The sequence below is a fragment of the Hibiscus syriacus genome, unplaced genomic scaffold (assembly GCF_006381635.1).
Source record: "Hibiscus syriacus cultivar Baekdansim isolate YM2019G1 unplaced genomic scaffold, ASM638163v2 tig00117034_pilon, whole genome shotgun sequence".
Taxonomy (NCBI): domain Eukaryota; kingdom Viridiplantae; phylum Streptophyta; class Magnoliopsida; order Malvales; family Malvaceae; genus Hibiscus; species Hibiscus syriacus.
The window spans coordinates 9,101,953-9,121,431 of NW_024063533.1; the positions used below are offsets into that span (position 1 = coordinate 9,101,953).

At 33.7% G+C, this 19,479-nt stretch overlaps 1 pseudogene; it reads right to left on the bottom strand.

Moving 5' to 3' along the window:
- Positions 1–41: 41 nt before the first annotated feature.
- On the bottom strand, positions 42–2,725 carry LOC120196461 (annotated as a pseudogene).
- Positions 2,726–19,479: the final 16,754 nt, after the last annotated feature.

The window sequence follows — 19,479 nt, forward strand, 5'->3', positions numbered from 1 at the left end:
TAAGTTTATTTGCTTGATCTGATTTGGCTTGTGTATATATGCATCAACTACTGTTGAGCCTTTCTTCCCTTTCTTTTCTCGGCAAAAAAGAAGCCCATCAAGGCAACAATTGAGAAAACGCTGAAGCAAATGGATGCGATATCGAGGGAGACATGGCGTCCGATGACGGCCTGGATTTCAAAGAGGTTGGTAGTTTTCTTGGCATCGGTAGTTTGACCGTAGGCCCACTTGTTGGTCGCCGGCATCTAATGCGTAGGCTCGGACGAAGTAGGTGGCGATTGGCACTTCTTGCTCTATTTTCCATTCGAAAGTTTGGGTGGCGGTGGTGATGTAGGGTCTTTTCACGATCTTGAATTGGCATGTTTTGTCTTTGGAAAGATTGTCCTCGGTTTTGCTCCAAGCTCGGTCAACTTGGCTGATTGGTGCGTAGCATAACTGAACCTTGATGGTTTTATAGGCTGAATCGGTCCCTGCTGGGAAACTTTGATTCAACCCCCATGTCACTGTGATTTTGTCTTCTCTGGCTTTCAAAACTGCACAATTTAATCAATCAAACCTTTTTAATATCTTTAAAGTCACATTGAGCTTTCCCAATAATTTGAAGTTGAACTAGGTTCGGATGTTTGAATCTCAACGTTATATTAATCCATCAATAAATTTGGTATTAATGGTAAAGAAATTAAATAAACATTTAGGGAAAATTACATGTTTAGTATCTTAATTATCACTGTTATTATGTTTTTGTCATCAACTTATTTTCTCTCCAAAATCATACCTAATGTTAGGTTTTGCTAACCCACCATTAAAAACATTAACAGAACTATTGATATAATATTTTTTTTATTTTGTATTTCAATAATGATTTGACATTACTTTACTATGATATATCAACATTAATTTTTAACGGCGGGTGACTAAAATGAAACTATAATAAAACATTAAGTATGATTTTGGAATAGTTGAATGACCAAAATAAAATAAAAGTGATAGTTAAGGTACTAAATGTATAGTTTATCCAAAAATTATTAAGAAAACTTAACACCCTTTGTTCTGAGTTTCGAAATTTTTACATCTCTAATTTTCAATTATGTAATATATTATTTAATTTATATGGTACGAAAATATAACAATATATTACAACATTATTTATATTTTAAAAAGAAAAAATATTAAAGATGAATTAAAAATATATATTTCTAAAAATATTAGGGTAAAGTACATAAATGATCCCCCAATTATAGGATACTACTTTGTTGAGTTCCTCGACTATTAAAAGTCGTAAAATGATCTCCTGGCCATAAGCTATAGCTTTGTTGAGTCCCTAGACTATTAAAAATGGTAATCCGACTATTCATATGTTTCAAACTCATCATTTTTCGTTAAAAAATTAACGACAATCTAGGCTAGATGTTATCGTGCTGACTGATATATAATAAAATCCGATCTTATAATCTCAAACGACTGTCATATCTTAGTCAACATGTTAACGTATAACTCATACAACCATTAATTTTTTAACGAAAAATGATTGAGTTTGGAACATAATAAATAGTCAGGTGACCATCATGTAACTTTTAATAATTGAGGGACTCAACAAAGCAACGCTATAGTTGAGAGATCATTTTGTAATTTTTAATCGTCGATGGACTCAACAAAGTAATATTCTATAATCGGGGGACCATTTATGTGCTTTACGCAAAAAATAATGAATTGTATAAACATATTTATTTCAAAAATAAAATCTGGAGCTGATGAATCTACGATATTAAGTTAATACTTAAACCTAACTCAACCCCATCTCCCCCCGAAAAATAAGAACACATAAACAAAAAGTAAAAGTATAAATTATTTAGTACATAAACTATCAATTTTAGTCCGTTTTAGTATTTAAACTTTTAATTTTTTCAATATCATACTAATGTTTAGTTTTTGTTTCATTTTAGTATCTTACCGTTAAAAACTTAACAACACTGCATTTTTATGGGTAAATCACATAATTCATCACTCAACTATCTTCTCACTCCTATTTTGGTACAAATTTGAAAAATATTCAATTTAACTACTCAACTTTCAAATTTCTCCTATTTTAATCACTCTAATTTATTTTATTACTAATATTTTTTGTGACATGACATTTTTTTATATTTTTTATCACTATATAATTAAAAATAAAATATTTGAAAGTTAGAGTGATTAAATCAGAAGTAATTTAAAAATTAAGTAATTAAATTAAAAAAATTAAACTTTAGTGACCAAAATAAGAGTGAGAAGATAATTGAATGATGAATGATGTAATTTACCCACAAAAAAGGTGCCACGTGCAAATCACCAGTTAAGTTTTTAACGGCGAGATACTAAAACGAAACAAAAACTAAACGTTAAGTATAGTTTTGAAAAAAATTAAGAGTTTAGGTATTAAAACAGGCTAAACTGATAGTTTAAGTACTAAATACGTAATTTATCCAAAATAAAATCACAGAGTAAGATTAATTAAAAGATTTTCTCTTTTATTTTCTAATGGATAATCCATAACTTACAGAAGTATATGAATAGAAATGGAGACAAAATATGGAAAAACAGGGAATTTGATTTACTCGCGTCGTTGTGGATGAGCAGTGACAACAAGTGCTCTTTGCAGCAAAGAGAAAGTGATGAACGCAAAGCAAGTTTCTGAAAAGCAAGCGAAACCAACAATTAAACCCAGAAGAAGATCTCCTCCTGCCATTGATGATTCTTCTGCTTGCTTTCTCAGAGGCTATGGATTCTCCTTGACGATGAACAATGCCATTGGTCTTATATAGAAAACTCCGTTTGTTTAATAAATGCTTCTAGGAAAAGTCAAAAAGCCTTCTTAAGAATAGGAGGAGATATTATTAACGCGGTTAATTTAAGTGATAATTGTTTGATATCGTTTAAGTATATATTAAGTTTAAGGTTTTGTATACATATAAAATTTATGTCGGAGACTCATCTATTAAAATCAGATGTATGACGCGGGATGATCTAAATTAATTAGAGCAAAACTATGAAACTGGGAAGGGAAAAAGGAAAAAGAATTGGAAGAGATATTATTAATTTATTATTACTAATTTGAATTAATAAATAAGATTGTAATGGCCCTTGTACTTTGATTAAGAGCTTTTTGGACTTTTGGATTCATTGACTTTGTTTTAAGTAGTTGGCATGTGGAAACATTGCTCGGCAATGTTTTCTTTTCTTTTTCTTTTGGTAAATTGCTTTTTTTTATAGCATTGTTTTAAAATGGTTAAACTACATGTTTAGTCACTAAATTGGGTAAGCTACATAAATGGTCCCCTGATTATAGGGTATTGCTTTGTTGAGTCTCTTGACTATTAAAAGTTACAAAATGGTCCTTTAACTATTGGGTGTTACTTTGTTTAGTCCCTCGACTACAATAATTATTTTATGATTTTTAAAAATTTATGAATGAGACAAAATTTAGTGGGATAAAGTATACAAACGATCTCTCAATTATAGTGTATTTCGTTGTTGAGTCCCCGATTATTAAAAGTTACAAAATGGTCATCCAATTATTCATATGTTCCAAACTCTCCCTTTTCGTTAAAAAGTTGATAGTCGACTAAGCTGGACGTTAACATGTTGATTGAGATATGATATTCATTTGAGATTCTGAGATCATATTTTTATCATATCCCATTTAGCAGGTTAACATCCAACTCAGGCTGTCATCAATTTTTTAATGGAAAAGGATGATAACATATGAATAGTCAGTTGACCATTTTGTAACTTTTAATAATCAGGTACTCAACAACGAAATACCCAATAATTGGGGAACCGTTTGTGTACTTTATCCCACTAAATTTTGTTTCAATCATAAATTTTTTAAAATTATAAAATAATTATTAAAGTTATTGAAAAGTTGTGTTTTAGTCACTTAACAACTACCTCATCAGTCTCACGCCTATTCAAATAAGTTCAATCGTCTTTTTTATTTATTGAATTATAAATTTAGGACTAAAATTGGATAAAAATTAAATTTTTGGGGATGCTTTTTTTTTTGGAAAATATAGAAGTTTTTTTTGTGTTAACTCATGAATCCTAGTTTATTTTGGGGACCGAAGGGTTAATTTTCCCTATTCGAATTATATATATAATATTTTATTTCTAGCCTAACCCTAGGTTATCATCCGCCGTTTCCAGAAGCCCCGCGCGGCGCCGCCTCATGTTTCCAGAAGAGCTCAGCTGCCACCTCCAGGTGTTCCACCCCGCTGTAGCCATGACATCACCGCCTCTTCGAAGACTCCAGAAACATCACGTCGGCCGTCCACGTTTCAGCTATGGGGTGAGTCACCACATAGTTTGGTGACTCACCAAATTTCCACTCTTTAACCAGTAAGAGAGGAGCACCGTGGTGGCTATAAAAGCCACCGTTACCTGCAAAATAAAGGAGGGGGCAACAGAGACGAGCCACGAACCCACAACCAGCAGTAAACCAAAACAGAAAACAAAGAAAGAAGAAAGAAACTTACCCTTGGAGCCTTGACCATCGCCGGAAGCACTAAACATCGCCGGAGAACAGAAAATATTGAAGGTATTTTCGTAGATTTACTCCGATTAGGAGTCTTTTTGGGGAAACAAAGGCCGGACTCGACCTTGGGGAAATTAGGGCTGTATTTTAGTGTAAAATATTTTTCCCGGCCACCGAAGGCGGTGGCCGGCGGTGGAGTTCACGGCAGCGTGTGGCTGCCGGAATTCCCTCAGATGAGGGAAATACAGAGAAAAACGAGAGGTTCTCTCTCTGAAGAGAGAGAACCAAAAAGAAAAAAGAGAAAAGAATGGCCCTTTGGGCGGTTTAATGGGTATATATAACCTCACCAAAACGACGTCGTTTTGGTGAGGGTGTTTCTGTAATTTCTCATAGGGGTAAACCCTATCCGCAGTACTTCATGTCTGTACACTTTGCAATTTAGTCACTGAAATTAATTTCTGATTATTTTAATTTAGTCTTTTAATTTTATTTTATTTTAATTTAGTCTTTATCAGCATATATATATTTAAGGTAAATATCAAATTTAGTCCCTCATAGTTTAGTAATTTTTATTTTAATCCCGTATTATGAATTATGGTTAAATCACACTGTTAGCACTCAAGTTTTATAATATTTCGAATTAGGACTTTAGTTTTATAATCTTACATTTTAATTATTAATTTCATTAGTTTTTATTTTTTTACTATGATTTTTAATATTTTACATTTTAATACTATATTTTTATTTCCTTTTATTTTAATCATTATTTATTTTATTATTATTATTATTTTTTATTGTTTTAATTATTATTTCATTATTATTTTATTATTTATAAAAATAAATAAATATATATATATATATATATAAATAAATAATATATATATTTTTTATTAAAATCCTATATTTCATAAATTACTTTTAATAATTATGTTTTAATATATATTTATTTATTTTTCAATATTAAGAAATTGCAGTATTAAAATAATTGGATGTCCATTTTCTGATATTTTTAAATAAATAAATATCCTATTGTTTTAAAATTATATATTAATTGTTATTTTATTTTTTAATATCGAAGAAAAGAGCTGTCTTAAGGCACCTAGAAGTCATTTTCTGATATTTCTAAATAAATAAATATTTTATATATAAATATATTTTTATAACTTTGAAATAATAGGATTATAAATTAAATATATTTTTGAACTTTTAATTTTCTAATAATAGAGACAATTTATAATTAATAAAGTACCAATTTTGGGCGTTGTAGGGGTGCTAATCCTTCCCTAAACGTAACCGACCACGAATCCCTTTTTATTTCTAAAAAGAATGAATTTTTGGTTAAAACGCAGATCAGTTTATCTTTTAACTGATGTTTTCTTAAAAACTCTTTTAAAAGATAATTTTTAGGTAATCGACCTACCTGACCCAAAAGGCCGATGGCGACTCCCAAATCATTTATTCACATTATTTTCCCGCCGAGTATTTAAAATTTGTGCCCGGACGAAAAACGGTTACGACAGCTTGGCGACTCCGCTGGGGACTCAGTCATGCTTTGAAATTAATTATAAATTGTCTCTATTAATTAGAAATTAAAAAAAAATCATTTATTTAATTTTTAATTCTTTTATTTCAAAATTTTTTATTACATACTATTTTCATATACTTATCATTAATTTTTTTATTTTATTTATCTGTTAGAAGTTTGAACATTTCTCCTCACACACAACACTTGCATTGCATAACATAAAGCTCTATAATTGAGTTTGTCCCTTTTAAGTGGGAGTGAAAGCGACGTCTTCGTGAGAATTTATTCTCCGTGTCAGACCTAGCAAGTAACTTTCGGGGTTCATATGCTCTATGTCTCTGTGAGAATTTATTCTCCGTGTCAGGTATAGAGAAATGTATCCCCTCGAATTGAACTCGATCCACTTAAATCTGTAATGGACTAGGATTGAGGGTTGACAGCCCAAGGGGGCACTAACAAGGACAATTCGAGTACCTTTACTCCTAGAACTAAAACCCTACATGTAATAAACCTTAGAACTTCTCCTGATCTAAGACAGTACTGAACCTCTGTCCTTAGGTGTACACAAAAGAGAAATAAGCTTTAGCTTTTAATTTTTTAATTTATTATTTTTTCTGAATAAATGCCTGCGAACTAAAAATCATGCGGTTAGGTTAAATTTTCCAAACAAAGCATGGAACTAGAAAGCATGAGGTTAAGATTTATACCTTGATAGATAGATTTTTTTCATTAGTTGATACTAACTATTTTATTTTTTTTCTCATTTTTTTTGTTTGCATTACATGATCATAGCATAACCAAAAGGTGTTTACTTGAAAGACTGTTCATCATATTGGAAAGAAATTGTAAATTGACAAAAAGTTTTATGATCAAACAAAATATGATGCGGCCAAAGAAAGACATCCTGAGGAAACTCTGAGGATAGAAGCAAGCTATGCACCCAAAGATCGTATGACCATTGAAGAGCAAAAGGAGATACGAGAAATAAGAGAGCAGATGACCAAGATGATGGATAGAATATCTGTTTTGGCCAAAGGAAAAGAGATTCCAGCACAGAAAGAGAGAGAGCTCAATAAACCTAACTCTGCAGTTTTAGATACGCAAGGGACTTCGATTCTTAACCAATTTGAGAAATTACAGACAGTCATCATTCGTATTCACAAATCGTCTGGAGATACCAAAGAAATGGTGACGACTGTACAAGCTCCCAGAGAAGAGAAGAAATCATGTAATCAGAAATCATCAAAGTTTGGTCTGCTCCCGATGTCTAAAACTCAGGTTCAATCCAAGACAAAAGGTGGTTCTCATCTTGATACTATCCCCATATCATATAAAGAGTTGTATGAAAAGCTACTTGAAGCACGAGAAGTGGATCCATATTATATAAAACCGTTCCAACCTCTGTATCCAAATTGGTATGACATCAACGTTCATTGTGAATATCATGCCGGAGCTCAAGGACATACCATCGAGAATTGTCTTGCCTTCAAACGCCGAGTCCAAAGTCTTTTGGATCATGGAACCTTATAATTTATGGTAAATGATCGACCTAGTTTGGTAACCGAGGGTCCTGATAGATTAATACCAAAAGTCTTCAAAGGTAAGAATATCAGTAGGGGCGCCCAGAGAGAAGAAGATTTGCTGAGGTTTGAAGCTCAAATACGTCATTTGAAGATTGAAAATGATAAATTGAGCACCAAAATGGAAACCATACATGAAGACTTCCAGAAGGTCAGTCAAGCCTTTCAAAATGCTGGTATAGGAAACACCCCAGAAGAGTGGATAGCAGGGGCCACCAAACTGAAAAAGAGTTGCAACATACATGAAGATCTTGTCCAAAAACTTTTTGAACACAAATGTTCTCTCACAAAGGAAAATGATCAACTCCAAGAATTGACATAGGAGATGAAAGAACATCAGAATGTCATGGAAGAAGCTGCAGTCCAGACAAGCAATATGGCCCATAAGCTGATAAACTAACTTGGTTTTAGAGAAGAAAATGGGAAAGTTATTCCCTATATGTAAAGTTTTTTTGAAGTTAGGACTGAAAGTTGTCCCCTACATGTAAAAGTTTTGTTTGATGTACTGAAGCTTTTGTGTTCAATGAAATCTGTTCTAAGATGATCACTCTTAAGTAACACCTTTTCATACATGCATTTACATTTTGTATCTGTGCATTTTCATTTTGTATTTTTATTTTTTATCTTTGAATTGCACATTTTGCATTCTTATTTTTCCATTTATGCATTTTTCAAATTTTTATTTAAGTACTGTCATGTACTTTAATTATAAAAACATGTTAATAATTAATGAAAGGTTTTGTAACAATAAAACCAAGGTCATTCATTCATATTACTTTACTGTCATCATGAAAACAATGGAGCAATCTTATAAGGGACTACAAGACCAGTGGCTAGAACAATTGACAGGGTTACCTCCGGATATAAGGAAAGAAACATCAGATTCAGTACCAGATGGATCAAATCAAATTATTCAGTATGTGACATCTGATAAAGAAGAGATAATTGATAAAGAGCAACCATGCTGTCAGATTGAAGAGTCGAAAATGGTAAAACCCTCTGGGGCATCCTAATTGAATCCAAAGAATAGCCTTGTTCATTATTCACAATATGAGGAAAGATTCAAGAAGATGGATGAAGCAATCAAAAATATGAAATGTGTTGATACTTCCCACAAAGAATTAGAAGCAAGAGAGCTTAGCTTGGTTCCAGATTTGATTATTCCCCATGAATTCAAAATGCATGATTTTGAGAAATATGATGGCACAAGTTGTCCCCTAATCCACCTGAGAATGTTTTGCAGAAAAATGGGAGGATATTTAAATTCTGATGACCTTTTAATTCACTCTTTCCATGATAGCCTTGTTAACCCAGCAGTAGTCTGGTACAATCAGTTGACCCAAGAACAAATCAAGAAATGGGTAGATTTAGCTGATGCATTTTTGGGACAATATCGGTATGTTAAAGGCTTAGCTCCAACACGTATGGATCTTCGAAGAGTAAAGAAGAAAACCAATGAAAGATTTCAAGAATATGCCTTAAGATGGAGAAGAGTGGCAGCACAAGTTCAACCTCCCATGTTAGAAGAAGAGATATCACGTATGTTTCGTGATTCCCTTCCAGCGCCTTTCTTCGAGTTAATGCAGGCAAATCCGACAAAGGAATTCGAGAATCTTGTGACAAGTGGAGATTTAATTGAGAATGTAATCAATGAAGAAAACTCAAAAGTCACATCCAAGAGCCCAACGGATCAAAAAGCGAAAGCTGATGATGTGAATGTATGTCGCATCCAGAATCCCCGAAACTGCAAAAGAAAAAGAGCAAGTAACTGTTCGGATCGACCAAAGAAAGTCATGCGATCAAGAAAAACTTTGGAAGTGTTCCAAACTTCTATTTCAGACTTATACCCTCATTTGGTTAAAGGTCAGTACATCACACCAAGACCAATGAAAATGTCACCAAACCCTTATGCTCATAGCTATGATCAAAGTAGTGTTTGTGATTTTCACTTGGGAGTATTTGGGCATTCCACGGGCAATTGTAGGCAACTGTTAAAAGAAATAGAGATGCTTGTTGACAAAAGAGTCTTGACACAAAAAATGATCAAGAAATGGGGGGCAAATGAAGACAATGACTCTGATCTTATTACACAACCGACATTAAAGGAGTGATGATGCATGAACAAGTGGAAGTGTTATCTACCACTGTAGTACCTTTCTATTTTCAGCATCTTGTTTGAACTTGTTTTTTGTTCCTTTCTCCGCTTTTTATGCAATAAATAAATGTGTGTTGCTTATTAAGGTTATGAGCAAGGAATCAAGTTTTAACCTTAAGATTATTGAGTATCGAGTAGATTAAATATTCTTTTAAATTTGCAAGAGTTATAGATCTATTGGCAAGTGATAAAATTATATCTTCCATATCCCATCCAACACCAATTACTCAACCCTTACCAAAACCAAATCCTGACACTGCATTTATCTGAGACTCTGAAGAAATGTCTCTACCTGTTTTTGAGACACCAACTCTAGATGTTTACCTTATCGGATAGAGTTGATTGATGATATTACCTTCCACCATATATACATTACTTTAAAAGTCACACATTTATCCTTCCAAACAAAAAACCATCATAAACCAAAAGACCTCAAAAGAACCAAACTTTCAATTATCCGTGAATCTTACTGCAAGAAGAGACGAGATGAGGCATCATGGACCAACTTATTGAAGATAATTTCGAGTGATTAGGTCATACTTAAAGAAGAAGGGAAGAGTGATTGATTGAAATAAATATATCATGCATTAATTACATTTTTCATGTAAGTAAAATTGATCTTGAATATTCATCCCCTGGAGATATCGCTTTTTACAAGGACTTCTATGAGATGACTAAACTTCGCGCACAAATCAAGCATGCCAACTCAGTGACATATCGCCCTAAGATGAATGGGGCTTTTGCATGAGCAAATAAGAACCTTAAGAGGATCATTACAAAGACCACTAAAGCTTACAAGGATTGACACGAGAAGCTACCTTTTGCCTTATATGCATATTGAATTACTGTGCGAACATCTACTGGGGCAACACCTTATTGTTTAGTCTATGGGATGGTAGCAATATTACCAATTGAAGTTGAGATCCCATTATTTTGTATCCTCAAGGAGGAAAAATTGGAGAAGACTGAATGTATCCAATTTCGATTTGATTAATTAAACCTTATTGATAAGAACCAATTGAAAGCTATTTGCCATAGGCAGATGTATCAGAAATAGACGATGAAAGGTCACGAACAGAAATCCGCGAGAGTTCCAAAAGGGTGATCTAATGCTGAAAATGATCTTGTTTGTACATAAAGATTTCCGTGGGAAATAGGCCTTTTCCAGAGAAGCATTGATTTTGGCATAAATGAATAAGAAAGTTATGAGAAACCAAATAAACTCAGATTCTGTCAAGAAATATTATACTTGAAAAAAAAACAACAAAAAGAAAAAAGAAAGAAAAAAGGAAAAAAAGGGGGAGAAATTGAATCAAGATAAGTGACTCGTGGAGCCTCAAGTTACACAATGGATCGAGTACAATTAATTTGAAGATTCATATTCAATAAGAAGAGCAAGAAATGATGAAGATATGAGAAAATGGAAATGAATCCAAAATTTGGCAGTCTAGAGGGATCCAGTTGATGGAAAATTCCCCAGCAAGGCAGATCTAAGTCAAACAAAACAAGATTGATGGCATCAGAATGAATTGATCCTTGGTTTGATGACCCTTAAACACTTATTTGGGCCTTTTTATCCCTTTTTTTCATAACCATAAGCCATGGCCTACGTTACGTACCTGAAAAGTCCATTTTAATCGTACATGGATTTCTAAGTAAAAGAGAATTTCTTCAGAATTCATTCCGCCTCTCAAGATTGATTTTTATTTGCAAAAATTGGTTTTTTAAAATCTTTAATGCATGATATGAAAAATGATAAAAAGAGGGTTCAAGATATAAATTTTTTTTTAAAAAAAAAACATCTTTGAAACCAAAGGAGGATTCGAGTTGAAAACATGAAAAGGCGGCTCGAATATTGAATGGTGCAACAACGACATAAGAGACGATCTTAAGCTCTTAATGAATCACCACACATCTCAAAAACGTTCCTGAGATTCTGGAAACGAGAAGCATCTCTACAAGATGAGCATAACAACCATTTCTTCAAGTTAGTGGAAGCCCGAAGCGACATACTGAACCAACTTGAAAGAACCTACTTTACCAAAATCAACCTACACTTCAAATCAGTCAATAATTTTGACACTTGCCATAGAACTATGATTTTTGAATGATTTAAAAGTGTAGTTGATTTATTTGATATTCATTAAACTCATTGTTTATGATTCGATTATATTGTGAACCTGAAAGGGGTAATACTTTGCAAAATTCTTTCATTCTTCAATAAAGAAAGGAGAAAAAACATTTTCAAATAGTACAGTCTCAAATGAGGAAGGTCCTTAAAGCAATTGTTGCTTATTCTACCTCTGTTGTAGAAAAAAAAGAATGAACGAGGCTAGAATAATGAAGCACTTCACATTTTTGAAGGCAAGTGGTCCAAAAAGCCAGAAAGTCTGGAGAATTGAAATTATGACACTCTCCTATGACATTATTAGCAGCTCATCAAGAAAGATTATCGTTTATCTCATGCTGAGGGCAATAAGCGTCACCAGACAGATTATTTTCCCCAACCATCAATTCATGTTCTCTAAAAGATTACATCATAGAGCCATGAACAAGCCACTACCTGCACTCTGGTGTTGGCTCAAGTCTTGATACATCATTGCTACTTTTTCTATGATGATCATTTTCTTTGTCAAGATGATATCCATTATGTCCTTCAGAAGATTGCTGAATTTGAATTGGAGGACTTAGGGCACAGAACAAGACATTGGAATAGAATCTACCCTTATAGGACTTTTATATAGGGTAACATTGGTTACAAGATTCCAAAAGTTAAAGATGACCAGTTTTACTGTCAACTAAACCGTTCCATAATTTGAAAAGAGTGGGATATATTGGAGCAGCAGAAGAGATAGTTGTCATAGCATTCATTGCAAGAAAATTCACCAACAAAAATCTTCTATTTCATCCTGATGATGTTTATTTCTTCAAGTAAGGTTGTTACGCTGGATGCCACCGACAACAAGGTCGAATTCGACAAATCTACTCATCAATTGCTCCAACCGATCATCATTTAGTTCTTGCACATCTGTTTTCAAAGATATGCCAAGACAGTAGAAGACAACCTCTGCATCACTGATCCCAGAAGAAAAAAAGACAGGACATGGATATCACCGGAGAACATGTCTCTAGCAGCTCCTTGTGTATGGGTTTTAGGGAAACCTAGAAGCATTTCCACCTCATCAGGTTCAAGTGGAGTAACTTTATTCCTTCCAACCCATACCAGATTCCATTTTCAGCACTCATCAAGAACATACTTTTGGACACTCGAAGGTGGCTCATCGTCATAAGCTTCAAGAACCTTGCGGATCCTTTCTGTCAATTTGGCACTTCCTGTACATGTTTGTAAACAGTTCAACTTTGTTCTTGGATCCCAGGAAGGCCATTATTTCTTTGTCAATGGAAAAATATCATGTCTAGTGCGTGGAGAAAACATGATAAGAGTAAATCTATTCTCAATTGGCAGATTATGAATATAGCCCTTTTTAGTGTAGTAGCATGAAAATGCATCGAATCTACAAATTCTGGCTCTACATCGAATAAGTACTGTGATATTCCAGTCCAAACATTAACTGGAGCAAGTGCCATGTGATCATAGTTAGAAATAAGAAGACTCAATAGCATCTTTTGGAAGTGTTCTTTGAGTTATCTGATCTGATTTGGTATGAACCCCAAAACCAATCATTGAATTTGAAAGATGAAGTTGCTCATAGTAGAAATAAGGAGACCCAATAGCATCTTCTGGAAATGTTCTTTGAGTTATCTGATCTGGTTCGGTAGGAACCCCATAACCAATCATTGGAATTGAAAGATGAACTGCATGATCGTCTTTATTAAGAAGCTTCTTTTCAAACTTCCTATGCTTCTTCCTTTTCCACAAATCATAGCCCAAGTTTCGCCTTTGCTTGTAATTAGGATCATTGCATAATGGTTTCCTATCTTCTACCAGAAGAAGTGCGTCAGCAGCCTTTGATATTTGAGCAGCACATATAAAATCTGTTAACTCTATAATTGATAAATTCAGACCACATATATCCATGGTTATTGAAGCCTTAGCCTCTGAGTATCCCATTTTTGTCAAGTATAACAGTTTAATCTTCTCATCAGAATCAGAATTCATGATTTCCTCGATATCAGAAGAACTATCAATATCTGTGAAATTATCCTGAAAGATCGCTTCATAATCAGATGAGTTGTTATCAGAATCAACATGTTGCATGGGTGCGAATTTTTGATGAGCTTGTACCATTGTATATATAGTCTTGCCATTGCATCAGATTACTGTTCGCGTAAATTGGTTTCTCTCCCACATAAAAGTATATTTCAGAGATGGCCTTCACTGAAAGATGATAAGCCACTGTGTCAGCCTGGAATGGATTACCAAGTAATTTATACTGCTCTGTCTGACTAAATCCCTCCAGATACAAAAAATGGTTACCTCATTCAGAAGACACATATCTCAGACATTTTTGTCAGAATGATTGAATACTTCTTAAGTTTGTGACAACATGAAGAGAATTCCTCCAGTTACTAGACAACACTGCTGTTTAGTGATACCATAATGAGAGCATTCAAGATAAACAGATTTGGGGCACGAATAAATCCACACAATGCATTGTCAAAATTGGACCTCATAGGGATCATGAGATTCAAGTCAAACAGACATTGAAAATAAACCAGAATTAAAATGTTGGTGGCATTTTGAAAGTCCAAGTCAGACAGATCCATGTGGGGCATTTTGAAGGCTCAGATTAACAAGAAATAAATGTTGGGGCATGCTGAAAACCCTTGTCAATCAGAATCAGGAATGTTGATGTATCCTGGACGTTTATATCAGCAAAATGCTAGGGCATGCTGAAAGCCCCTTTCAATCAGAATGAAGAATGTTGATGTATTTTGAACGCTCATATCAGCCAATATTGGGTCATGCTGAAGGCCCACAACATCCTGTGTCAAGATCATTGATTTGAACAAATATTTCCAATGAGACAGAAAGATATGAAAAATGAAAATGATAAAATAGTGACAGTCGAGCTGACTATACATAATTGCTTCGTTCATCAAGCAGTTGCATCAGAATCTTTTTGTTGAACAAATATATACTCTTCAAGTATGGTTTCAAATACCCAATCTTCTTAAACCATATATCACATGACAGTGTGTTAAACTACAAAGATGGTCCCTTTGTAGACCATTCGATCCAAGGATCAGTTCATCGAGACCTCAAACTCTGAATTTGGCCTTTTGTGTGTCGGTGATAATTAAAAATATTTCTTTGAGGTTCCTGGCAGTTAGTTTCAACCATACTATTGAGGTTATGAAGCTGTTTTTCACATCAGTTTTTGTTTACTTGATGACATTGAAGAGAGAAGCTCGACTTACACATATTACCCATTCCCGCTGTTACTAGGGTTATCATTTTCAAGCCAGGCTGAACTGAATTTTTATCTATTTTGGGGTTTTATCATATGTGTTTCATCCCCAGCATCAAGAATTCTACGGATATCTTTCCATACATGGCTCTTATAGTGGGTCTGTTTCTAATTCCTACAACGCTCATTACAGAAGAAAATGTGATCGATATCACACTTACCCTTGCCTGAGACAATATCAAGATCAGTTAGTATTTCCTATTCAATTCAACACCAGCACATTTTGTGAATTTGACCAACTTTTTGGTCATACCAACATATCACTTGTATCCCCATTGAGTTTTGTTCTCAAATGGTCTTGTGACATCATACAAAAGCTTTGAACACTAGGCAAAGAGCTTCAATAATTGAGAAATCTTGGCAGAAGCCACAAAAAAGGATGAATGTGTTGTCAAATGCTTCATTGACCAATAATCCGAGCAGAAACCACAGGAAAAGATGAATGTATTGTCAAATGTTTTACGAACCAGTGATTATGGTGCTGAACCAATGTTGCAATCATATGGTTTCCATTTATTGATCCAAGATGAAGTTTGTTTTCTTCAACCCCAAGATTAAAAGTGAGATATAATGAAGATTTCTTTCCAAGGAAAGTTGAAATTTTAAACAAGAAACTAATGGGGTCAACTAAGGTTGAACTATAGGTTGTTGTTAAGCATCTCGACATGATATTGGTCCAAGTTGCCTTATTCGAGATCTGATTATATGTGGAGACATGAAAGGAATTGGAATAAATCTTCCTTGTGATGTTTCAAGAGTTAAATTAGAACAGACTCTACTCTCCTAATTAATCCATGCTGAGTCAGATGATAGATTCTCTTTTCAAAGATGAAAGCTTTATGGGATTTCTACACAAGTCCAAGCAAAGAAAATTGGTTTTATCCAAGACAAAATGGGACATCAAGGTCATAGTTCTGACTACGGCAAGAGTTCCACAAATGAAACATTTCTTCTGAGACCTTCATGAAGCAAAGAAGACAGCAAAGATACAAGTTGATCAGATGATTCTGCAGAAATGCAAGCTTGATAGCATAAATTGCTACACTGATATCCAGAGGTAACCCTGGCAATAAATGATAAACTAGAGGAAGACCAAGTTCACCACTTTGAAGACAAATAAATATTGCATCAACATTCATGCATTCATAAAATCATCATTTACACAATAAACAATGCATTACATTGATACATTTGAGTGCATTCAAACATGAAGTTTTACAGATCTTCGGAATAACAAGAAGATTCATGGTAAGAAATACCTTACAAGAAGAAGGTATTCAAAACCGCAAATACAGGAATCATGCAAACATCTGAAGAAGTGATGGATGCAATCCACAAGAATGAAAATTATCTTGAGATTGGGGCATGTTACCCAATCAACATGTTATTTCAAAAAAAAAAATAATAATAATGAGAAAACGATTTCCATAGTTTCTCATTTTATCTTTTCTAAAATGAAATTGTTGAAAAGTAAGAAAACGATTTCCTTAGTTTTTTTACTTAGTAAACTATTTCCAACCCTTATCTTGAGATTGGGGCATGTTACCCAATCAACATATTATTTTGAAACATAATGAGAAAACGATTTCCATAGTTTCTCATTCAATCTTTTTTAAAAATAAAATTGTTGAAAAGTAAGAAAACGATTTCCTTAGTTTTTTACTTAGTAAACTATTTCCCACATCTGTAAGTCCTGCAGTGCATGATGTCTCCAAAAAGCCTTCGGGAGCTTTTTGATGTTTTCAAACCCTCAAGGTCATCTGTAAGTCCTGCAGTGCATGATGTCTCCAAAAAGCCTTCGGGAGCTTTTTGATGTTTTCAAACCCTCAGGGTCATCTGTAAGTCCTGCAGTGCATGATGTCTCCAAAAAGCCTTCGGGAGCTTTTTGACGTTTTCAAACCCTCAGGGTCATCTGTAAGTCCTGCAGTGCATGATGTTTTCAAAAAGCCTTCGGGAGCTTTTTGATGTTCTCAAAGCCTCAGGGTCATCTGTAAGTCCTACAGTGCATGATGTTTTCAAAAAGCCTTCGGGAGCTTTTTGATGTTTTCAAACCCTCAGGGTCATCTGTAAGTCCTACAGTGCATGATGTTTTCAAAAATCCTTCGGGAGCTTTTTAATGTTTTCAAACCCCCAGGGTCATCTGTAAGTCCTACAGTGCATGATGTTTCCAAAAAGCCTTCGGGAGCTTTTTGATGTTTTCAAACCCTCAGGGTCATTCATAAGACCTCTGGGCAGAATGTTTTCAACATTTCCATATTACTCAAAATAAGCTAAATGAAAAAATTATTGTCTTTTTCGTCTTTGCTCTATTCTTGTTAACACAAGAATGAGCAAAGAGGGGCATCTGTAGACACTAATTTTTCAATTTCATTAAAATTATTTTTAATTATTATTATTATTAAAATTATTTTTATTATTATTATTAATATATATATATTACAAGCCCAAAGGACCCGGAGGCCCATTTTACAAGCCCAAAACCCGAAGCACGTTTACAATTCCAATCAGAAATGGCCTAACAGAAACCCTAAACCCAATTAGGGTTTCATTCTTCTCAGCCAGCCGCCAATGATCTCAGCCGTTGGATCTGAGAGATCCAATGGTCCACAGATGGTTCCAGCAAAGGAAACCATAGGGTTTCCTAACCCTAGGTTATCATCCGCCATTTCCAGAAGCCCCGCGCGACGCCGCCTCATGTTTCCAGAAGAGCTCAGCTGCCACCTCCAGGTGTTCCACCCCGCTGTAGCCATGACATCACCGCCTCTTCGAAGACTCCAGAAACATCACGCCGGCCGTCCACGTTTCAGCTATGGGGTGAGTCACCACATAGTTTGGTGACTCACCAAAGTTTCCACTCTTTAACCAGTAAGAGAGGAGCACCATGGTGGCTATAAAAGCCACCGTTACCTGCAAAATAAAGGAGGGGGCAACAGAGACGAGCCACGAACCCACAACCAGCAGTAAACCAAAACAGAAAACAAAGAAAGAAGAAAGAAACTTACCCTTAGAGCCTTGACCATCGCCGGAAGCACTAAACATCGCCGGAGAACAGAAAATACCGAAGGTATTTTCGTAGATTTACTCCGATTAGGAGTCTTTTTGGGGAAACAAAGGTCGAACTCGACCTTGGGGAAATTAGGGCTGTATTTTAGTGTAAAAAATTTTTCCCGGCCACCGAAGGCGGTGGCCGGCGGTGGAGTTCGCGGCAGCGTGTGGCTGCCGGAATTCCCTCAGATGAGGGAAATACAGAGAAAAACGAGAGGTTCTCTCTCTGAAGAGAGAGAACCAAAAAGAAAAATGAGAAAAGAATGGCCCTTTAGGCCGGTTTAATGGGTATATATAACCTCACCAAAACGACGTCGTTTTGGTGAGGATGTTTATGTAATTTCTCATAGGGGTAAACCCTATCCGCAGTACTTCATGTCTGTACACTTTGCAATTTAGTCACTGAAATTAATTTCTGATTATTTTAATTTAGTCTTTTAATTTTATTTTATTTTAATTTAGTCTTTATCAGCATATATATATTTAAGGTAAATATCAAATTTAGTCCCTCATAGTTTAGTAATTTTTATTTTAATCCCGTATTATGAATTATGGTTAAATCACACTGTTAGCACTCAAGTTTTATAATATTTCGAATTAGGACTTTAGTTTTATAATCTTACATTTTAATTATTAATTTCATTAGTTTTTATTTTTTTACTATGATTTTTAATATTTTACATTTTAATACTATATTTTTATTTCCTTTTATTTTAATCATTATTTATTTTATTATTATTATTTTTTATTGTTTTAATTATTATTTTATTATTTATAAATATATATATATATATATATATATATATAATAAATAATATATATTTTTTTTTATTAAAATCCTATATTTCATAAATTACTTTTAATAATTATGTTTTAATATATATTTATTTATTTTTCAATATTAAGAAATTGTATTATTAAAATAATTGGATGTCCATTTTCTGATATTTTTAAATAAATAAATATCCTATTGTTTTAAAATTATATATTAATTGTTATTTTATTTTTTAATATCAAAGAAAAGAGCTGTCTTAAGGCACCTAGAAGTCTTTTTCTGATATTTCTAAATAAATAAATATTTTATATATAAATATATTTTTATAACTTTGAAATAATAGGATTATAAATTAAATATATTTTTGAACTTTTAATTTTCTAATAATAGAGACAATTTATAATTAATAAAGTACCAATTTTGGGCGTTGTAGGGGTGCTAATCCTTCCCTAAACGT